The sequence below is a fragment of the Zootoca vivipara genome, chromosome 6, assembly GCF_965207765.1.
Source record: "Zootoca vivipara chromosome 6, rZooViv2.hap1.1, whole genome shotgun sequence".
Taxonomy (NCBI): Eukaryota; Metazoa; Chordata; class Lepidosauria; order Squamata; family Lacertidae; genus Zootoca; species Zootoca vivipara.
Window position 1 is genome coordinate 90,643,543 of NC_142589.1, and position 23,739 is coordinate 90,667,281.

At 49.5% G+C, this 23,739-nt stretch overlaps 1 protein-coding gene across 3 annotated transcripts in view; it reads left to right on the forward strand.

The window, feature by feature from the left end:
- Nucleotides 1-23,739, forward strand: part of CERS4 (ceramide synthase 4) — a 108,878-nt gene that overhangs the window by 34,190 nt on the left and 50,949 nt on the right. The window contains exon 1 of one of the 3 annotated variants that reach the window (XM_088673017.1): nt 23,247-23,400. The exons of the other annotated variants lie outside the window; for them this stretch is intronic. The gene's annotated coding sequence lies outside the window, so the exon portion shown is untranslated. Of the gene's footprint in view, nt 1-23,246; nt 23,401-23,739 lie in introns of those variants that run through there. 3 annotated transcript variants of the gene reach the window in all.

Sequence of the window (23,739 nt, forward strand, 5' to 3'; positions counted from 1 at the left end):
CCGGGGAAAAACAAAAAAATCTGTTTTTTTCGGCTGGGGACAGCTGGAAAAACGGGGGTTTCCTGGGGAATACGGGAGACTTGGCGGCTATGCCAATGGTGTCTCTGAAAAAATTCACACATCACTTGGGAAGACAGGTGAACTAATTCCGGAAGAAGCAAACATTGCTAGTGTGGAAGCAATTATTCTTCAACATCAACTTCGTTGGACTGGTCACGTTGTTCGGATGCCTGATGCAACTACTCTATTCTGTACTTAAAAATGGAAAGCGTAATGCTGGTGGCCAACGAAAGAGGTTTAAAGGCACCCTCAAAACAAATCTTTAAAAATGTACTGTAGTATAAGCACTGACAACTGGGAAACACTGGCCTGCGAGCGCTCCAGTTGGAGAACAGCCTTTCCCAAAGGTGTCATGGGCTTTGAAGACACTCGAACTCAGGACGCAAGGAAGAAATGTGCTAAGAGGAAGGCACGCTTGGCAAACCCTCACCGGGATCAACTCCCGCCCAGAAACCAATGTCCCCACTGTGGAAGGACGTGCGGATCCAGAATTGGCCTCCACAAGTCACCTATGGACTCGCTGTTAAAACCGTGTTTACGGAAGGCAATCTTACTCAGCTACGAGGGATTGCCAAAGAGAAGAGATATTTGTCAGTTGCCTCATGTTCCAGGTTGTAGCAATTTAAAAACCATGATTAAAAGCAGATTGCCATCACAGGGACAGGGCACGTCTTGTATATCTTTGGTGTCGCAAGCCAGAATTAAGACCCGAAATAACCCTGCCACAGAGAATGATGGAATCAGAGAGTTGCAAGGGGTGACGAAGGTCATCCATACCCTCCCAACAATTCTCTGGTGAAAATAGAGACTTCTTATTCAATAATAATAATAATAATAATAATAATAATAATAATACTCCACCCATCTGATTCGGTTTCTCCAGCCACTCTTGTCTGGGCAGCTACCAACAGATATATAAACACAATAAAACATTAAACATTAAAAAAAAACTATACAGGGCTGTCTTCAGATGTCTTCTACAGGTTCTGTTTCTATATAAAATAAATTGAGACCAAATAGAATCAAACCCCCACCTCACCTTCAAGGGCAGCCCCACATAAATGGCCTCGGTCCAGTATACCTGAAGGAGTGTCTCCACCTCCATCGTTCTGCCCGGACACTGAGGTCCAGTGCCGAGGGCCTTCTGACGGTTCCCTCATTGCGAGAGGCCAAGTTGCAGGGAACCAGGCAGAGGGCCTTCTCGGTGGTGGCGCCTGTCCTGTGGAACGCCCTCCCAACAGATGTCAAAGAGGAAAACACCTACCAGATTTTTAGAAGACATCTGAAGGCAGCCCTGTTTAGGGAGGCTTTTAATGTTTAATTGTTTTATTTCATTTTTCTGTTGTAAGCCGCCCAGAGTATTATTATTATTATTATTGCAGTAGCGCAGTTTGGGAGTTGCCTGAGAATGGGTCCTAAAGTGTCTGGAGGCGGTTGGAGGATGGATGGCGGCTAACAGATTGAGGTTGAAACTGACAAGACAAAAACACTGTTCTGGGGGGACAGGGGGCGGGCAGGTGTGGAGGACTCCCTGGTCCTGAATGGTGTAACTGTGTCCCTGAAGGACCAGGTGCACAGCCTGGCAGTCATTTTGGACTCAACAGCTGTCCATGGAGGCACAGGTCAATTCTGTGTCCAGGGCTGCTGTCTACCAGCTCCACCTGGTACACAGGCTGAGACCCTATCTGCCCGCAGACTGTCTCGCCAGAGTGGTCCATGCCCTGGTTATCTCTCGCTTGGACTACTACAAAGCGCTCTGCGTGGGGCTGCCTTTGAAGGTGACCCAGAAACTTCAACTACTGTAATCTAGAATGTTGGAGCTAGACTGGGGACTGGGAACAGTCGCTGAAACCATATAACACCACTACATTGGCTCCCAGGACATTTCCAAGCACAATTCCAAGCTGACCTTTAAAGCCCTAAACCAGGCACCCCCAAACTGCGGCCCTCCAGATGTTTTGGCCTACAACTCCCATGATCCCTAGCTAACAGGATCCAGTGGCCGGGGAAGATGGGAATTGTAGTCCAAAACATCTGGAGGGCCAAAGTTTGGGGATGCCTGCCCTAAACGGTCTCAGCAAAGGGAGTGTCTCCACTCTCATCGTCCAGCCCAGACACTGAGGTCCAGCTCCGAGGGCCTCCTGGCAAAAAGTGAGGTTACAGTGAACAAGGCAGAGGGCCTTCTCGGTGGTGGCGCCCGCCCTGTGGAATGCCCTCCCACCAGATGTCATGGCAATAAACAACTATCTGACTTTTAGAAGACATCTGAAGGCAGCCCTGTTTATGGAAGTTTTTCATGATTAATGTTTTAATGTATTCTTTTGTTGGAAGCTGCCAAAGAGTGGCTGAGGAAACCCGGCCAGATGGGTGGAGTATAAGTAATAACTTCTTCTTCTTCTTCTTCTTCTTCTTCTTCTTCTTCTTCTTCTTCTTCTTCTTCTTCTTCATCTTCATCTTCATCTTCATCTTCATCTTCTGGCGGTAGATGGAAGTAAGGACTCCTTAAGCACACACAGAGGCCACTTGAGCCTCCAGGCCCTGCTGCAACTCCTATTATTCCTTAAAAACAAAGGAGCAGCATGGTCAGAGTACCAGACAAAGGAGCAGCCGCTGATCTAATATTTAGACAGCGGCGAAAATGTACACAGGATTCCCGGCGCTGTGAGCCGGCCGCGACAGAGCCGGGGGGGGGGGTTGCATACAGAGATTCCACCAGGAAAGGAGGAGATTTTGTTGTTCATTTCAGTATTATTGCCTACTGGGCAAGATGAGAGGCTGTTTCTCGTTTCCACTCGCTGATAAGGAAACACTTTGGATTCCGGAGAGCTTGGGAGGGGCAAGGGGAGAGGGAAAGGGGAAAAGATAAACAGTGTGCCTTGACATAAACCTCGAGAAATGCATGCCCTCCAACATTCCTCTGTTGAAAATAGGGACATCCTATTTTAATAATCACAATCATCATCATAATGCCCATCGGAGTGGGTTGCCCCAGCTATTCTGGGAAGCTTCCAACATATATATATATAAAACATAATAAACCTTTAAAAACTTCCCTATGCAGAGTGGCCTTCAGGTGTCTTCTAAAGGTTGTGGAGTTCCTTATCTCCTTGGCTCAGGGCTCGCATAACTCCATCCCCTCCAACATTCCTCCGATGGAAATAGAGGCGCCTGTGGACAAACGCCTTCTGCCGGTAAACCGAGATGAGCGCCACAACCCCAGAGTCGCCTGTGACTGGACTTAACGGTCAGGGGTCCTTTACCTTTTTTTAAAGGGAAAGCAGGACATTCTGGGATCAAATCAGAAACCGGGACGGCTTCTGTAAATCCGGGACTGTCCTAGGGAAATAAGCTCACTTCCAGCGTCTGGGGGTGGAGACGCTCCTTCAGGTATACTGGGCCGTTGAGGGCTTTCAAGGTCAGCACCAACACTTTGAATTGTGCTCGGAAAGGTACTGGGAGCCAATGTAGGTCTTTCAGGACCGGGGTTATGTGGTCTTGGCAGCCACTCCCAGTCAGAAGTCCAGCAACCGCGTTCTGGATTAGCTGTCTGTTATGTACTGACCTGAATCCTAGAACAATAGGATCCAGAAGGCAGCAGTCTGATTGGTCCGCAGGAGCCACCCAATCCAGCTCCAGGTGGAAGTGAATCAGCAACCTGATTGGCCTACAGGAGCAGCCAATCAGGCTGCTGGCAGAAGTCAATCTGCAACCTGATTGGCCCACAGGTGCAGCCCTGAAGTAGCCAATCACGCAAGGCCTATTGTGTAAATAATGTATATAAGCAGACGTTTTTGGGGAAAGAGCCATTCTTCTCTTCTTCCTCTATTGCTACTACAAGCTGAATACAGAGCATGAAATTCACTCTCGACTCTGAGTATATTTCACTGGCGACGAGGATGGGATCCTGCTGAGCTGACCGCCACCACGCACTGCACCGCAGCACCGCCACCTGCCGCACCGCTGCATTGCACCGTGCATCCAGGCTCCAGCTCCAGGACCCAAGGAACCCAGAATGGCAACCGACAGCAGCTTCTCGTCGTTCAACCCAGCATCAGGAGACTGGGAAGGGTACGCCGCCCATTTCAACGTCCTCCTAGAAGCGAAAGAAGTCATCAACGACGCCAAGAAGAGGGCGACATTCTTCAGCGTCTGCGGAGAGGAGATGTTCGAAATCACCCGGGCTCTCCTTGCGCCTAGAGATGCCGCTACCGTTTCTTACAAAACAATAATGGAACGGCGGAAGATTCAACTCAGTACATAACACTGTCATTTCCGGGTCACCTTCCAAGGTAGCCCCACGTAGAGCGCATGGCAGTAGTCCAAGCAGGAGATAACCAGGGCATGGACCAATCTGGCGAGACAGTCTGTGGGCAGGGAGGGTCTCAGCTGAGATTGGTTGCCCATAATGTCTCTTCCTGGCCTTCTGTGGCCCAATGGCGAGTGACGTCTTTCACGCTAGCAACCCTTCTCTCTCACGTTGCCCAGCGAAGGGATTAGATTCCAGTGTTGTCTTTGGCAAAGGCTTGTCTTTCCCGTCGCGTTCGGCTGTCCAGCTCAAGCCCTGCATCAGCATTTAGGCACCCGTCTCATTTTCCATTCCAGAGTTTGGCTCAGCAGGATGTGTGCATGCCCGGGTTTGTGCTGTCCTTTCCTGTCGAGGAAGGGAAACCGGGAAAAGAACGCCAATCGTATCTCTCTCTCTCTCTCTCTCTCTCTCTCTCTCTCTCTCTCTCTCTCTCTCCAGCTCCATCCCTTCTCCTCCTCCGGCAAAGGATGTGAGGATAGGATATGGAAAGCCTCTGCTTCTCTTTTCAGCTCAGTACAGTCTGTCGTTCTTTCCGGGCCAAAAAAACTACGGTCAAGCTTAGCTACGGTTTGCCTGAAAAAGGTGGCGTCATAAACCGCAGCTTGTTGGCTCAGTTGGGCAAATGAATTCGCGATTTGTCCTCGCACGAGAAAGGGAAGCAGATCCCTTCCAGATTCCTCCGGGGGGGGGGGGGGAGAGATGAGGAGAGTTGGGAGCATGTGATATACGGCTCTACCTCTCTATTAAATCGGAACCGGTGAATGTCCCGTGTGAGTGTCTGGAGGCAGTTGGAATTTGGATGGTGGATTGAAGTGGAATAATGACGAGAAGTACTGTTTTGGGGGGACAGGGGGTGGGCAGATGTGGGGGACTCTGGACCCTGAACAGGGTAACTGTGCCCTTGAAGGTCCAGGAGCGCAGCCTGGGAGTCATTTTGGACTCACAGCTGTCTATGGAAGTGCAGGTCAATTCTGTGTCCAGGGCAGCTGTCTTATCAGCTCCATCTGGTACGCAGGATGAGACCCTCCCTGCCCGCAGACTGTCTCGCCAGAGTGGTGCATGCTCTGGTTATCTCCCGGTTGGACTACTGCAATGCGCTCTCCATGGGGCTACCTTTGAAGTTGACTCGGAAAATACTACTAATCCAGAATGCGGCAGCTAGACTGGTGACTGGGAGCGGCCGCTGAGACCATATAAAACCCGTCCAGAAAGACCTATTGGCTCCCAGTACGTTTCTGAGCACAATTCCAAGTGTTTTTGCTGACCTTTAAAGCCCTAAACAGCCTCAGCCCTGTAGACCCAAAAGAGCATCTTCACGCCCATTGTCCAGCTTGGACACTGAGGTCCAGCTCCGAGGGCCCTCTGCCGGTTCCCTCACTGCAAGAGGTGAGGTTGCAGGGAACAAGGCAGAGGGCCTTCTCAGTGGTGGCGCCCGCCCTGTGGAACGCCCTCCTGTCAGATGTCAAGGACATAAAGAACTACCTGACTTTTAGAAGACACCCAAAGGCAGCCCTGTTAGGGAATTTTTTAAATGTTTGACATTTTATTATGTTTTTTTAATATGTTGAAAGTTGCCCAGAGTGGCTGGGCTATAAATAATAAATAAAAACATTTATTATTATTATTATTATTATTATTATTATTATTATTATTATTTATTATTTGTGCAGGGGTATTTGCACTAATAGACAGCTCTCTGGTCTTAATGGTTAAGCTCTCAGGAGTTTCAACAGGCCATTCCCTCCACCACCACAGCCCTGCAGGAATACCGTATGTTCTTGAACTGGAATAAGGCCCCTTGCCTGCAAGGATCACAGAATCATAGAGTTCTGAAGAGACCACAAGGGCCATCCAGTCCAACCCCCTGCCAATCAGGAAACACCTTCAAAGCATTCTTGACATATGCCTGCCAAGCCTCTGCTTAAAGACCTCCAAAGAAGGAGGCTCCACCACACTCCTAGGCAGCAAATTCCACTGTCGAACAGCTCTTACTGTCAGGAAGTTCTTCCTAATGTTTAGGTGGAATCTTCTTTCTTGTAGTTTGAATCCAATTGCTCCGTGTCCACTTCTCTGAAGCAGCAGAAAACATGAGGATTGGTTTGTGTGTATGCAGAAACCTCTGACTTTGTGTGGCCGCAGTGTTGTTTGCTGTCTGCAGCGACGCCCCAATTGCCCCTTTCAGATGACCTCTCCCCCTCCCCCGCCCAAACTCCGCCGAGCGGGATTTTAAATTAGTCTCCCAATATTCCAAGCTCTGAATCCTGATTTGAAGTCTGGCATGACTCGGCTGCTTCTGGGCTGCTCTTTGTATCAACAACTCCTGGCTCCCTGAACTTGCCCATCTTTTGTCTCTCCGCGTTGTGGTTACTGCTTAATGCATTGTTCTAAGTGGGGCCTGATCCCCTCGAACGCGGTATGGACCAGAGTTAATGTGTTATCCTTCCACTTGCCAGGAGAGTCTCCGTGACCGAAACAAACGTGAGTTGCTTCCGAGCAACGCAACCACGTTCCTTCTGGGCTGAATCCTACTTAGAGGAGACCCGCTGAAAACAACGGCCCTAAGTCGCCGTTGCTGTTGTTGACATCTTTCTGCTTCCGAGGGCAAAGTCAAAAAGTTGTTTTTGTCGTTGCAATTCATCTATCTTGAGAGATGATGGAATGTGCCTCGTCTCTGGGTTGCAAGCCTGGGCGGTGTGTCTGGAGGTCCTGGGCTGCCCAGATAATAATAATAATAATAATAATAATAATAATAATAATAATAATAATAATTTTATTTATACCCTGCCCTCCCCAGCCAAAACCGGTCTCAGGGTGGCTAACACTAGATATAAAACAATTGATTAAGATAGAACTTAAAAACAAGATTAAATACAACATCAAATTAAAATGAAAATGCAAATTAAAATGTAGATTCATACAAAAAGGAAAAACGTGGGAGGGGATCAAGTTGGGTCCAGGCCAAATGCCAGGCGGAACAACTCTGTCTTACAGGCCCTGTGGAAAGAAATCACGTCCCGCAGGGCCCTGGTCTTAGGAGACAGAGCGTTCCTCCAGGTCGGGGCCAGTGTTGAGAAGGCCCTGGTCCTAGTTGAGGCTAACTTGACCTTCCTTCGGGCCTGGAACCTCTAAGGTGTTACTATTTATGGACCTTAAGGTCCTCCGCGGGGCATACCGGGAGAGGCGGTCCCATAAGTACGAGGGTCCTAGGCTGTGAAGGGCTTTAAAGGTCAAAACCAGCACCTTAAATCTGACCCTGTACTCCACCGGGAGCCAGTGCAGCTGGAAAAGCACCGGGTGAATATGCCTGGATGACAAGACCCCACCCCCCCACCCTCGGCATCAAAGATGGGGTCCGAAGGAAAGCAGAGCAAGACGTTGGGCACCAGCTGGACTGCAGGAGTTGCTGGAAGTTGCCGGAGTTGCGCCACCCAACCGCCTTAGGGACTCCGCTCCAGATTTGTGTAGGGTTTACTCCTCAGCCTTTTCTTCTCCCCAAGATATCCCACAAGGCAGTGGAGTTTTCCTTCTCCTAGATGGGCTTCCATCTGCCTCTTTCTTCCCCTCTACAGAAACTGCTCTCTTGACTGTTGGACCCCCTCTTGGTCTCGTCCGCTCCATCCACCAATGCCTGATTTCGCATGCAAGGGAAGCCCCTAATTCACTGATGATGATGATGATGATGATGATGATGATGATGATGATTTATTTATACCACCCCCATCCGGCTGGGTTTTCCCAGCCACTTTGGGCGGCCCCCAGCAGAATATTAAAAACACAATAAAACGTCAGGCATTAGAAACACCCCAATACAGGGCTTCCTTCAAGGGTCTTCCAGAAGTCAAATGGTTGTCTATTGCCTTGACATCTGACAAGAGGGTGTTCCACAGGGCGGGCGCCACCACCGAGAAGGCCCTCTGCCTGGTTCCCTGTAACCCCGCTTCTCACAGGGAGGGGACCGCCAAAAGGCCCTCGGAGCTGGACCTCGGTGTCCGGGCAGAACGATGGGGGTGGAGACGCTCCTTCAGGGATACTTTGCTGAGACCATTTAGGGCTTTCAAGGTCAGCACCAACACTTTGAATTGTGATGGAAACGTCCTGGGAGCCAATGCGGGTCTTTCAGGACCTTGCCTGGTTTAGCAAGCCAGTCAAAGCTGTTACTGGGATGACCGCTGTCGCATCCTGACAGCTTCTAGGAGCTGCAGGTGAGAGATGAGTGCAGGGTGGGGACCCAAGGTGCTCAAACTACCTCAGAAGGAGCATGGTGTGCCCCCCCCACCAGAGGTACTGCCCCTCCCCTAACACTCCATACACCCCCTGTTTTGTTGTTTAGTCGTGTCCGACTCTTCGTGACCCCATGGACGATAGCACGCCAGGCACTCCTGTCTTCCACTGCCTCCCGCAATTTGGTCAGACTCATGTTTGTAGCTTCGAGAACACTGTCCAACCATCTCGTCCTCTGTCGTCCCCTTCTCCTTGTGCCCTCCATCTTTCCCAACATCAGGGTCTTTTCCAAGGATTCTTCTCTTCTCATGATGTGGCCAAAGTATTGGAGCCTCAGCTTCAGGATCTGTCCTTCCAGTGAGCACTCAGGGCTGATTTCCTTCAGAATGGAGAGGTTTGATCTTCTTGCAGTCCATGGGACTCTCAAGAGTCTCCTCCAGCACCATAATTCAAAAGCATCTTCGGCGATCAGCCTTCATGGTCCAGCTCTCACTTCCATACATCACTACTGGGAAAACCATAGCTTTAACTATACGGACCTTTGTCGGCAAGGTGATGTCTCTGCTTTTTGAGATGCTGTCTAGGTTTATCATTGCCTTTCTCCCAAGAAGCAGGCGTCTTTTAATTTCGTGACTGCTGTCACCATCTGCAGTGATCAAGTGATCACATTATTAACCCCCTGTTAATAATGTCTAATTCAGGCTTCTTCAATCTCAGCCCTCCAGATGTTTTTGGCCTACAACTCCCATGACCCCTAGCTAGCAGGACCAGTGGTCAGGATGCTGGGAATTGTAGTCTCAAAACATCTGGAGGGCCGAGGTTGACGAAGCCTGGTCTAATTGGCCTGCTCTGACCACGAGTTATTTAACTTCAACCCTTTATGTCCAGCACCTGGCGCATATGTACCTTAGCTCAGCCGGTAGAGCTTGAGACTTAATCTCAGGCTTGTGGGTTCGAGCCCCATGTTGGGCAGAAGATTCCTGCATTTCAGGGGTTTGAGCTTGGCGACCCTTGGGGTCGATTCCAACTCTGGGATAAATAAAAGAACCTGCGTGAATGAAATCAAACGATGCTCTCCAACATGGAATTTGCCCTTTTCACAGCTTCTGCGCATGGCATCAGGATCTTTCCCCCGAACACCAGAGTAGGATCCACCCACAAATTAGAGCTTGGGCACGCACATCAGTTCTGTTTATGGAGATCCCTTTGATCACACATGGACAAGATGCCCAGACCTTCATGGCGACTCGTTTATAGTTTTGTCTTGGTTCCCTTGGTTTAAAAATTCCGTCCGGCCTGGTTGGGCAGCAAAATTAAATATTAAGCATGAAATAGTGATCTTTAAAAGGCTGGTTTCTTTCTCTCTGTCTCTCATTCCCCATTAGCAGATCAGGACAATGAGTGTTTGAACCGAGAGGGGAGGCGCAAAGTTAAATTCTAAACTCCTGGCTCAAAATATTATTGCCCAGATTTCGCTTGCTTCCCGTTGCAACCTTTTTTTAAAAAATGTTCTCATTACTTTGATCCTCAGACTATACAAATTGTTCTCTGACGGTTATGATAAGGCTGAAGCTTAGGACACAGCCCGTAATGGATGGCAATGATAACTTTATTCCCAGGTTTCATATCTGTTGAAAGGGGGGGGTATAAGACGCCCCTATGTATAAGATGCCCCCTATTTTGGTGGACTCATACTCAAGAAAATGTGGGGAGATGGCCCCATGTATAAGACGCCTCCTAATTTATGACATTATATTTAAGGGGGGGGACCTAGTCTTATACACCGAAAAATACGGTAGTTTTATATTCCTTATTGAATTATCATTCAATACAATGAATAATTGTATTCATACCACATAAATACAAGTGCACGATATAAGATAAGGCGGAAAAAAGAAAAGAAATAGGACCCGTGTAAGAAAACAAAACAACAACAGAAAAACTGTATGCATTACCAAAAAAAAAAAAGTGTTAATGTAGTTAACCAAACCTTGACCTAATAGGGTATTTATAAAAATGAATTCCAAATACTGTTGACTTTGTACATGTCAAGTCTGCGTTTGCACGCAACTTGTTCGTGTGTAGCGAGTTTGTACGTACGGTATCTTCAGTCATTAAAGAAAGCCACATTTTTATTATTATTATTATTCCTGTTCATACTGCATCTTTTTGCCATAGTAAGTGTGCAGAGAGCCCATTCATATTGTCGCTTTGTTAGATTCCATGTCTTGGGCACGTAGAATTCAAAAGGGTTGTTTCCCTCTCCAAATTTCAGATTATTTCGCACAGTCTAGTGAATTATTATTATTCCTAACCGAATGGCGGTGAAACTTTCCGCACAGGTTCATGGCCGAGGAAATCCCCTTTCACGCTTAACGGAGACCCGCTTCTGAGCTTCGCTTCTGAGCAGACAGATCTCGATCTGCAAAAACATCTGTGCCAGGAATGCAAAGTTACATAACTTCTAGAGGAACTGGAGAAAATGAAGCGGAATGGAGGGTTGGCAGAGTATCAGGGGAAAAGACAACCAGTGGTCTAAGGGAACAAGACTGGGCAAGGAAGGAAGGCCACCCCTTATTTCACAGCTGGGGTCGTATCTGTGTGCGATATGAACGAGCTTTTCTCAGTGAAAAACTCGCCAACTAAGCCAAGCAGAGGGAAGAGGAGGAGGAGATTGGCAATGCCTGGTTAAGGGGTTTTAAACTGCTCCTTTCGTAGAATCCTAGAATTGTAGAATTGAAAGGGGGACCCACAGGGTCATCTAATCCAACCCCCTGCAATGGAGGAATCTTTTTTTTTTTGCCCAGAGTGGGACTTGAACCCACAACGCTGAGATTTCATAGATGATCCAATTGTAGAGTTGGAAGGGGCCCACGGGGGACATATGAACCGCTTTGGTTAGAGCGTGATGCTGATTATGCCAGGGTTGCAGTTTCGATCCTCATCTGGGGCATTGCTGCGCATTCCTGCCTTGCAGGGGGGTTGGACTAGATCAGGGGTCAGCAAACTTTTTCAGCAGGGGGCCGGTCCACTGTCCCTCAGACCTTGTGGGGGGCCGGACTATATTTTGAAAAAGAAAAGAAAAAAAGAACGAATTCCTATGCCCCACAAATAACCCAGAGATGCATTTTAAATAAAATGACACATTCTACTCATGTAAAAACATGCTGGTTCCCGGACCGTCCACAGGCCGGATTTAGACGGCGATTTGGCCAGATCCAGCCGCCGGGCCTTAGTTTGGGGACCCATGGACTAGTCACTAGTTGATGCTCAGGGTCCCTCCAAACTCTACAATTCTGTGATTCTACGATTCTCCTTCCAAGCCTTAATTGCAACAGTTCTCCCGCGATTCTCGCGGGTCGCTGCACAGCCAAGCGCTCCCGATTCTCCGTTGCAATCTGTGTATGAAATGTTGTTGTTTCTTCCTTCGTTGCATTGCGATCACGTCTGCCGGCACCTGAAAGCCAGCTTGCAATGATAATTGTGCTTAATATACGGCAGGAGGGGCCGAGAGAGAGAAAGTCTCTGCCTTAGTTTTGTTTTCAAAGGGGTGACAATTCTAGGATTCTATAAAACCAGGTCTCGTTCTTTGCACCGTCGTAACTCGGTCCTTGATCTTATGGTGAAGCATAGCTATGAGATAGAGGGGCTGAATTTGGCCGTCGTGGTCATCATTTCCAATGGATTTACTCTGAGTAGGATTTAGAAAAGCAATGACAAACCTAGACAGCATCTTAAAAAGCAGAGACATCACCTTGCCGACAAAGGTCCGTATAGTTAAAGCTATGGTTTTCCCAGTAGTGATGTATGGAAGTGAGAGCTGGACCATAAAGAAGGCTGATCGCCGAAGAATTGATGCTTTTGAATTATGGTGCTCTTGAGAGTCCCATGGACTGCAAGAAGATCAAACCTATCCATTCTTAAGGAAATCAGCCCTGAGTGCTTCCTGGAAGGACAGATCGTGAAGCTGAGGCTCCAAGACTTTGGCCACCTCATGAGAAGAGAAGACTCCCTGGAAAAGACCCTGATGTTGGGAAAGATGGAGGGCACAAGGAGAAGGGGACGACAGAGGACAAGATGGTTGGACAGTGTTCTCGAAGCTACGAACATGAGTTTGACCAAACTGCGGGAGGCAGTGGAAGACAGGAGTGCCTGGCGTGCTATGGTCCATGGGGTCACGAAGAGTCGGACACGACTAAACGACTAAACAACAACAGGATTTAGTTGGAGGCAACCACCGCTGTCTACCATAGGCAAAGGTTTCCTGAGATACAGGTGCTTCTGGTTCCGAGGGCTTCCTATTCCACCCTCTTGTCGTCAGCGAAGTTTCCTTCTCCTTGGAAACATTGTCCGTCCGCCCTGGGTAGGATTAAGCTGTGGCTATTCTTGCACAGCATCTGAAATCCCTCAGAGCTCTTTATCCCCGTTTGCAGAGAGAGAGAGAGAGAGAGAGAGAGAGAGAGAGAGAGAGAGAGAGAGAGAGAGAGAGAGAGAGAGAGAGCCTCGGGGACTTAAAAGTGCAAAGCGGATTGTGCGGCAAAAATAGATCGAGGGGCGGAGGAACGCCTTGTCATGCACTTCCGAGGACACCTCTGACTCTGGCGTGCGACAGCATTGCACAAGCGACGCACAGCCCTGTTCACGAGACCGTTTATTTTTAAAACGGGAAAGTCAAAAGAGCAGCGGCCGAGTTTCTGCTTTGCTGCTTGGGCAGCAGTGTTAGGAAATAAATCCCCATCTCTTTTCTCTCTCTCTTTTAAAGAGAAATCTGCTTTGAATGCTTTTGGTTCCTGTTTAGATGTGCAAATGCAGTTTGCATGTCTGTCCTCTCCAACATTTCTCGGGTGAAAATAGAGATGTCCTATTCCACACCCTCCAGCATTTCTCTGATGGAAAGAGGGGTGTCCTAAGGAAAAGCGGGGACAGCTTTTTAAAATCTGGGACTGTCCCTGGAAAATAGAGAGGCTTGGAGGGTCTAGATGTCCTTTTATAGTTCAAAAGAAGCACTTTTAATTGTGCCCGGAAGCTAATCACTAGCCAAAGCAGTGCTCTCTGCCTGGTTCCCTGTAACCTCGCTTCTCGCAGGGAGGGAACTGCCAGAAGGCCCTCGGACAGAAGGACCTCAGTGTCTGGGCTGAACGATGGGGGTGGAGATCAGCGGTTCGAATCCCCCCCCCAGCTCCTGCCAACCTAGCAGTTTGAAAGCACGCCAGTGCAAGTAGATAAATGGGTATTGCTGCGGTGGGAAGGTAAATGGCGTTTCCGTGCGCTCTGGTTTCCGTCACGGTGTCCCGTGGCGCCAGAAGCGGTTTAGTCCTGCTGGCCACAGGACCCGGAAACGCCGGCTCCCTCGGCCTGAAAGCGAGATGAGCACCGCAAGCCCATAGTCGCCTTGGACTGGACTTCGCCCTCCAGGGGGTCCTTATTATTTATTTATTTGAAAGCTCAAAATCCCGGACACAGGGATGTCCAAAGGAAAGGCGGGATCAAATCAGAAACGGTTGCAGCTTCTGTGAATCTGGGGGTGTCCGTCGAAAATAGGGACATTTGGAGGGTCTGTGTTCAGGTCAAGCCTGCAAGCTTCCCAAAGGCACCTGGTTGATTGGCCACTGCGAGAACAGGATGCTGGGCTTTTGGGCTGTATCCAGTCACCACCTCTTTATGTCCGCAAAGCGTTGGGGGAAATGAGTATGCCATTTCAGGCCTTGTTTCTCAGACGCAGGGTTTTTGCCAATGTGATAAGATTGCCCGACCTCGGGGAGGGGCAGGATCTCAGGAGAGCCGTGAGTCTCCGTCCACAGCTTTCTTCACAGCTATGCCTGAGGTCTATATCTTGCTTGCACTGCGGTTTGACCCGCATTTCCTCTTTGAATGCTGGAGGACTCGTGGTGCCACCCAGCCGCACATGTAGCTTTGTGCTGCCAACATCTTTTGCTGCAGGGCACTTGACAGCAGCGTTAACCCACCTTGCAGGGCTGTTGTGGGGATTGAATGAGGAAGGGGAGAGCCACGGAGCCCGCCTTGAGCTCCCGGGGAAATGCCATAGTAGATAATAATAATAATAATAATAATAATTTATTATTTATACCCCGCCCATCTGGCCGGGTCTCCCCAGCCACTCTTGGCGGCTTCCAACAGAAAAATAAAACACAATAACCTATTAAACAATAAAAGCCTCCCTTAACAGGGCTGCCTTCAGATGTCTTCTAAAAGTTTGGTAGTTGTTTTCCTTTTTGACATCTGTTGGGAGGGCGTTCCACAGGGTGGGCGCCACCACCAAGAAGGCCCTCTGCCTGGTTCCCTGTAACTTGGCTTCTCGCAACGAGGGAACCGCCAGAAGGCCCTCGGTGCTGGACCTCAGTGTCCGGGCAGAATGATGGAGGTGCAGACGCTCCTTCAGGTCTACTGGACCGAGGCCATTTAGGGCTTTCAAGGTCAGCACCAACACTTTGAATTGTGCTCGGAAACGTCCTGGGAGCCAATGTAGATCTTTCAAGACCGGTGTTATGTGGTCTCGGCGGCCGCTCCCAGTCACCAGTCTAGCTGCCACATTCTGGATTAGTTGTAGTTTCCGGGTCACTTTCAAAGGTAGCCCCACGTAGAGCGCATTGCAGTAGTCCAAGCGAGAGATAACTAGAGCATGCACCACTCTGGCCAGACAGTCCGCGGGCAGGTAGGGTCTCAGCCTGCGTACCAGATGGAGCTGATAGACAGCTGCCCTGGACACAGAATTGACCTGCGCCTCCATGGACAGCTGTGAGTCCAAAATGCTAATAATAATATTATGGCCTGCTGGCAGATTGTTGGACAACGGGTTTCAAAAGCTTTCTAGCCAAATCCAGGAATACAGTCTGTGCGAGTCTGGGAATTGTGACAATGGTGACTTTTATCTCTCCCATTTGACCCACCCGAATCGACGCAGGGCTTCCATGCTAGCGAGACTGAATGGACTACATTTGGCAATCCTACAGGGGAGATTCCCAAAATTACCACTCGGAGAGAGAAGGATAGATGCAGTCGTGCCTGTTCTCCTGCACTGACCCTGGCATCAGACAATTCTATCTAAGTCCATTAATGCTTTGGTTGTTCACTCTAGAATCGTAGAGTTGGAAGGGACCCCCGAGGGTCATCTAGTCCAACCCCCTGCAATGTAGGCATCTCAGCTAAAGTATCCATGACAGATGGCCATCCAACCTCTGCTTAAAAACATCCAAGGAAGGAGAGTCCACAGCAGGCACCCCCAAACTTCGCCCCTCCAGATGTTTTGGACTATAATTCCCATCTTCCCCGACCACTGGTCCTGTTAGCTAGGGTTCATGGGAGTTGTAGGCCAAAACATCTGGAGGGGCGAAGTTTGGGGGTACCTGGTCCACAGCCTCCCGAGGGAGACCGTTCCTCTGTCGAACTGCTCTTACTGTCAGAAAGTTCTTCCCGATGTTGAGTCGGAACCTCCTTTCTTGCAACTTGAAGCCATGGGTTCGAGTCCTACCCATCAGAGCAGGAGAAGACAAACTTGTTTATGTTCCCTCTTCAGTGTGACAGCCTTTGAGATATTTGAGGGTGGCTATCATATCATCTAGTAGACTCAGTTCCATGGGCCCTTTTGATTCCATCTAAATTTGTTAATCTGTTGGTTGTTAGCAGGGAGTGGTGATCAGATAAACATAGGCTATCCTTTGTTATGGTTACACAGGATGGAGATAGCAGCCCGGTTTCCGAAACAGGCAATGAGGATTTCCTAATGTTCAATAAACATTAAGTGTAAAGTGCAGATTTTGCAAAGTGGGTTTATTGTGCCAAACCCCGCTGGAATCTTGCCTATATTGCCAATAGAGGTTCGAGAATTTGAGAGCCTGAGAACCGCATGGATCATGCTCATCTCAAGGGAAAGCATCACCTGCAGGTTTTGGCCAATGTGGGGGGGACAGGATGCTCACCGAGACCTGCCTTGCGTCTGATCTAGCAGAGATATTGTCTTACTGTCTAATGAATGATAGCGAAACAGGGGGCCTTATCTGCGGGCATCCGAGACCTAGAGGCATCTGGCAGTGCCATTGTGCGAACGGGATGCTGGGCAAAATGGGACCACAGGCCGGCTCCGAGACACCTCTGAAGTTCTTGCGAGTCACAGTGGGAGAGAAGCTCTTGCCCTTCTGCCTGTGGGTTGCTGTTTTTTTTTCCCCTGGAGGGACCAGGAAAAACAGGATCCAGGACTTTTGATGCAGGAGACAGAGCCGCAGGAATCTCCTGAAGCTCCCGCCATCCTGCCAAGAGGACTCAGATGAAACGCTCCTTCTCGTTCCACCCAGCATGCCAGGCGACCTCTGCAGAAAGCTGGCAGGCCATCAGAGGGGCATCTCGCATCCGTATCCCTGCCTCCTGGAAGAAGCAGAGGGAGATGCAAAACTTCTTGCAGGCAGGGGGTGCTGCCACAGGAGGAAGGGATGTCAGAGGGGCAAACAGCCCCCGCCTGAGAACTAGAAATAGTCTTTCCCGCCCCCTTACAGTAAAGGTTCCCAACCAAAATGGGAACCAAAATGGTCAAAGGCCTGGAAACGATGCCTTATGAGGAACGGCTTAGGGAGCTGGGTATGTTTAGCCTGGAGAAGAGGAGGTTAAGGGGTGATATGATAGCCATGTTCAAATATATAAAAGGATGTCATGTAGAGGAGGGAGAAAGGTTGTTTTCTGCTGCTCCAGAGAAGCGGACACGGAGCAATGGATTCAAATTTCAAGAAAGAAGATTCCACCTAAACATTAGGTAGAACTTCCTGACAGTAAGAGCTGTTTGACAGTGGAATTTGCTACCAAGGAGTGTGGTGGAGTCTCCTTCTTTGGAGGTCTTTAAGCAGAGGCTTGACAGGCATATGTCAGGAATGCTTTGATGGTGTTTCCTGCTTGGCAGGGGGTTGGACTGGATGGCCCTTGTAGTCTCTTCCAACTCTATGATTCTATGATTCCCTGGAAATCCACCTTTAAGCGAACAAGGAAAGATGCAGTGGGAAATTTACGTTGTTTTTTCATAGAATCCTCGAGTTGAAAGGGAACCCTCTAGCCCAACCCACTTGGAATGCAGGAATCTAAGCAAAAGCAAAATATTACACACCTGTATTTCCACATACAGCCGTACCTTGGCTCTCGAACGCCTTGCGACTCGAACGTTTTGGCTCCCGAACGCCACGAACCCTGGGCGGCTTCCGACATATATAAAAACATAATAAAGTACTTTAAAGTGATTTTTTTATATATAAAAAACAGGTAGATGGCTTATGGGAGGGACAGTTGGCTCTTTTGCAATCCCTGGAATGCCTTGCAATGCCTTCTTGGGTTCCATGATCACTGCAGATGGTGACAGCAGTCACGAAATTAAAGGACGCCTGCTTCTTGGGAGAAAAGCAATGACAAACCTAGACAGCGTCTTCAAAAGCAGAGACATCACCTTGCCGACAAAGGTCCGTATAGTTAAAGCTAGTAGTGATGTATGGAAGTGAGAGCTGGACCATCAAGAAGGCTGATCGCCGAAGAATGGATGCTTTTGAATTATGGTGCTGGAGGAGACTCTTGAGAGTCCCATGGACTGCAAGAAGATCAAACCTCTCCATTCTTAAGGAAATCAGCCCTGAGTGCTCACTGGAAGGACAGATCCTGAAGCTGAGGCTCCAAGACTTTGGCCACCTCATGAGAATAGAAGACTCCCTGGAAAAGACCCTGATGTTGGGAAAGATGGAGGGCACTAGGAGAAGGGGACGACAGAGGACGAGATGGTTGGACAGTGTTCTCGAAGCCACCAACATGAGTCTGACCAAACTGCGGGAGGCAGTGGAAGACAGGAGTGCCTGGCGTGCTCTGGTCCATGGGGTCACGAAGAGTCGGGCAGGACTAAACGACTAAACAACAACAATGCCTGGAATGATCACTTGCAGAAGGGGCGTTGCCCCTTCCCTCCGGGATTCCTTGGCCACATAAAAGAGCTGTGTTCCTCACCACCCACTGGTGTTGGAAGCTCCCGTTGTCCTAGGCTCACCCCTGAAACTGTGGTGCAAGGCTTTGCCAGAGGGAGGGAGGAAATTCTGATTGGGAAACAGCGAGAGGCAATCTCTCCCAGGTGTGGCAGGGGACACTGCAATAACCCTGGGCTGCTGACCCACAAGCCTGCTTGTGACTCTCCCCACCCCGCACGGGGCAAAGGGAGTCAGCTGTGAGAGAGCTCAAGAGGTTTGCACATCCCTGGAGTGCCGAAAAATGCAAGTGTCCGGGCTGAGCGATGGGGGTGGAGATGCTCCTTCTGTGAGAGCACAAGGGCTTCCTTCAGATGTCTTCTTGAAGTCATATAGTTTATTTTCTTGACATCTGATGGGAGGGCGTTCCACAGGGCGGGCTCCACTACCAAGAAGGCCATCTGCCTGGTTTCTATCCTGGCATAGAATCATAGAATCATAGAGTAGGAAGAGACCACAAGGGCCATCCAGTCCAACCCCCTGCCAAGCAGGAAACACCATCAAAGCATTCCTGACATATGCCTGTCAAGCCTCTGCTTAAAGACCTCCAAAGAAGGAGACTCCACCACACTCCTTGGCAGCAAATTCCACTGTCAAACAGCTCTTACTGTCAGGAAGTTATTCCTAATGTTTAGGTGGAATCTTCTTTCTTGAAGTTTGAATCCATTGCTCCGTGTCCGCTTCTCTGGAGCAGCAGAAAACAACCTTTCTCCCTCCTCCATATGACATCCTTTCATATATTTGAACATGGCTAGCATATCACCCCTTAACCTTCTCTTCTCCAGGCTAAACATGCCCAGCTCCCTAAGCCGTTCCTCATAAGGCATCGTTTCCAGGCCTTTGACCATTTTGGTTGCCCTCTTCTGGACACGTTCCAGCTTGTCAGTATCCTTCTTGAACTGCGGTGCCCAGAACTGGAGACAGTACTCCAGGTGAGGTCTGACCAGAGCAGAATACAGTGGTACTATTACTTCCCTAGATCTAGATGCTATACTCCTATTGATGCAGCCCAGAATTGCATTGGCTTTTTTAGCTGCTGCATCACACTGCTGACTCATGTCAAGTTTGTGGTCTACCAAGACTCCTAGATCCTTTTCACCTGTACTGCTCTCAAGCTAGGTGCCACCCATCCTGTATTTGTGCCTTTCAATTTTTTTTTGCCCAAGTGTAGTACCTTACATTTCTCCTTGTTAAAATTCATCTTGTTTGCTTTGGCCCAGCTCTCTAATCTGTTAAGGTCATTTTGAAGTGTGGTCCTGTCCTCTAGGGTATTAGCCACCCCTCCTAATTTGGTGTCGTCTGCAAACTTGCTCAGGATGCCCTCAAGCCCATGCATGTCCCTGCATCGCAGGGGGTTGGACTAGACGACCCTTGGGGTTACCTTCCTGCTCTGCAATTCTATGATTCGTACATTGTTACCTGGGTTTTTCCCCATTCCTGCAATTCTATGTCACGCCTTTCCTTAGGACGTCCCTATTTTCATCAGGGAAATGTCGGAGGGTATGGAGTTATGTGAGCCAAGGGGATAAGTAACTCTGCAGCCTTTAGAAGACATCTGAAGGCAGCCCTATACAGTAGTACCTCAGAATAATAATAATAAATAATAATTATTATTATTATTATTTAATAATAATTTATTATTTATACCCCGCCCATCTGGCTGGGTTTCCCCAGCCACTCTGGGCGGCTTCCAACCAAATATTAAAAACAATACAGCATCAAACATTAAAAACTTCCCTAAACAGGGCCGCCTTCCGTTGTCTTTTAAAAGTTAAATAGTTGCTTATTGCCTTGACATCTGCTGGGAGGGCGTTCCACAGGGCGGGTGCCGCCACCGAGAAGGCCCTCTGCCTGGTTCCCTGTAACCTCGCTTCTAGCAGCGAGGGAACCGCCAGAAGGCTCTCGGCGCTGGACCTCAGTGTCTGGGATGGACAGTGGGGGTGCAGACGCTCCTTCAGGGATACAGGACCGAGGCCATTTAGGGCTTTAAAAGTCAGCACTAACACTTTGAATTGTGCTCGGAAACGTACCGGGAGCCAATGAAGATATGGTTATATGGTCTTGGCGGCCGCTCCCAGTCACCAGTCTAGCTGCCACATTCTGGATTAGTTGTAGTTTCCGGGTCACCTTCAAAGGTAGCCCCAGGTAGAGCGCATGGCAGTAGTCCAAGCGGGAGATAACCAGAGCATGCACCACTCTGGCTAGACAGTCTGCAGGCAGGGAGGGTCTCAGCCTGCGTACCAGATGGAGCTGATAGACAGCTGCCCTGGACACAGAATTGACCTACGCCTCCATGGACAGCTGTGAGTCCTTCGGGGCACAGTTAACCCATTCAGGATCAGGGAGTCCTCCATACCAGCCCACCCCCTGTCTCCCAAGAACAGTATTTCTATCTTGTCAGGATTCAACCTCAATCCGTTAGCCGCCATGCATCCTCCAACCGCCTCCAGGCACTCACACAGGACCTTCACCGCCTTCACTGGTTCTGATTTGAAAGAGAGGTAGAGCTGGGTATCATCCGCATACTGATGAACACCCAGCCCAAACCCCCTGATGATCTCTCCTAGCAGCTGCATATAGATGTTAAAAAACATGGGGGAGAGGACAGAACCCTTAGGCACCCCACAAGTGAGAGCCCAGGGGTCTGAGCATTCATCCCCCACCACCACTCTCTGAACACGGCCCAGGAGGAAGGAGCGGAACCACTGTATGACAGTGCCCCCAGCTCCCAACCCCTCTAGACGGTCCAGAAGGATGTTATGGTCGATGGTGTCAAAAGCCGCTGAGAGATCCAGCAGAACTAGGAAACAGCTCTCACCTTTGTCCCTAGCCCGCCGGAGATCATCGACCAGCATGACCAAGGCAGTTTCAGTCCTATGATGAAGCCTGAATCCCGACTGGAAGGGATCCAAATGGTCCGCTTCTTCCAGGCGTGCTTGGAGTTGCTCAGCAACCACTCGCTCAACCACCTTGCCCAAGAATGGAAGATTCGAGATTGGGCGGTAGTTGGCCATATTGGCCGCATCTAAAGATGGTTTTTTAAGAAGCGATTTAATGACTGCCTCTTTCAGTGGGCCTGGGAAGGCTCCCTCACAGAGGGAAGCATTCACCACCCCACAGAGCCCATCGCCCAGCCCTTCCCGGCTTGCTTTTATCAGCCAGGATGGACAAGGATCAAGGAGACAGGTGGTTGGTTTCACTCGTCCAAGCAGCCTGTCCACATCCTCGGAGGTAACAGATTGAAATTGATCCCATATAACATGACTAGACAGGGCTCTGGCACTCTCCCACCCTGGCCCTGCTCCCACGGTGGTGTCTACCTGCTTCCGAATCTGAGCGACGTTATCTGCAAAAAACTTTGCAAATGCATTGCAGGAGATCTTGGGGTCCCTACCAGGCCCCAATGACGAAGGTGGTTCCGATAGATTGCGAACCACCTGAAAAAGTCTCCTGCTGCTGTTTTCTGCAGATGCAATAGAGGCGGCAAAGAAGGTCCTCTTCACCGTTGCCATCACCACTTGGTAGGCTTGGCGTTGAGCTGTAACCCATGTCCAGTCTGATTCTAGCTGTCTCATCAATTGTTCCATCACCCTCAGCTCTGGGGAAAACCACGGGGCTGCCCCGGGCTCCATGCAATCGGAGAGTGCGCTTTGGAGCCAGACAGTCAATAGCCTTGGTTAACTCCATATTCCAGTGGGCCACCAGGGAATCGGCTGAAAGGCCATCAACATGGGATAAAGCATCCCCTATCACTCTCTGGAAACCATTAAGTGGCGGGGGGCGGACCGTCCAAATTGGTCCCACCTCCCTGCAGAGGGGAAGGGTCGCGGAGAAGTCCAGTTGCACCAGAAGTCGGACGGACTCCGTTCCGGAAGTCCGCTCGACTTCCAAAATGTTCGAAAACCAAAGGTGTTGCTTCCGATTGGTTGCAGGAAGCTCCTGCAGCCAATCGGAAGCTGCGGAATCCCCGCCGGACGTTCGACTTCCAAAAATAGTTCACAAACCGGAACAGTTGACGGCGCTCAGGAGCCAAAACATTTGAGAAGTAAACTGTTTTAAAACCAGTACGACTATAGGGAAGCGTGTTTTTTTTAATGTTTCATTTTTTATTATGTTTTTATCTATGTTAGAAGCCACCCAGAGCGTCTGGGGCAACGCAGTCATATGGGTGGGGTATAAATATAATAAATCACCATCACCGTCATAGAATAGGGCATCCCTATTTTTATTGGAGACATGTTGGAGGGTGATGGAACAAGATTTCTCTATTTCCATCAGAGAAATGTTGGAGGGGATGACAATTCTCAGATGACATTGTTATTATTATACAATGATGATGATGATGATGAAATAGGACAGGCTTCCTCAATCTCGGCCCTCCAGATGTTTTGAGACTACAATTCCCATCATCCCTGACCACTGGTCCTGCTAACTAGCAGAGAAATGATGATCAGGTTGTAGGGGAAACCCTTCTGTGCCCCCGAAACTAGGCGACATGGGCAAAAGCCAGGGGTCGATTCAAGGCGCCTTCCTGCAGATGCAGTCTCGATTTGCGCATGGTTTGACGGGGAGGAAACATCTGCAGGGTGCGAGTGCGAGTTTCGGAACACCACGTTCTCCCCTCCTCTAGCAACCGTGGGTGGAGGCAGCCGAGTTAATCTGATAAAAAAGGGATCCTTAAAGGGAAACATCGCTGGCCTCCCCTCCTTAATCTCATTTGCTGATTCTCCTGCTCTGAGCAGAGGCTGGAAGCTGCAAGGGCGACTTGTCGTCAGAGGGAGCTGTTTTGGACCTCCAAAGCGGCTTTTGTGCAAGGTCAGAGCTTGGGGGTGGGCTCTGTGGGGGTGGGGGCTCGGCTTGCTTCGTTTTGGAGCAGGTCTTCCCTACCTGAGGTCTAGGGGCCCAGGCGTGCGGCCCTCGCCTTTCTGCCTGCCCCCCCCCGGCTCCCCTCAAGCTTCGGCTCCTCCCCAGGCCGCCCCCGCCTGCCTCACTTCCTCTGCGAAGGAGTGCTTCACCTGCATGAAAGGTGTCCTTCGATTGCAACCGGGCTCCTGGGTTACCTGGATGAAAGATGGAGAAATTTGAGCAGCAGGTGTGTGTGTTTGTGTGTGTGTGTGTGTGTGTGTGAATGAGAGAGAGAGAGAGAGAGATGGA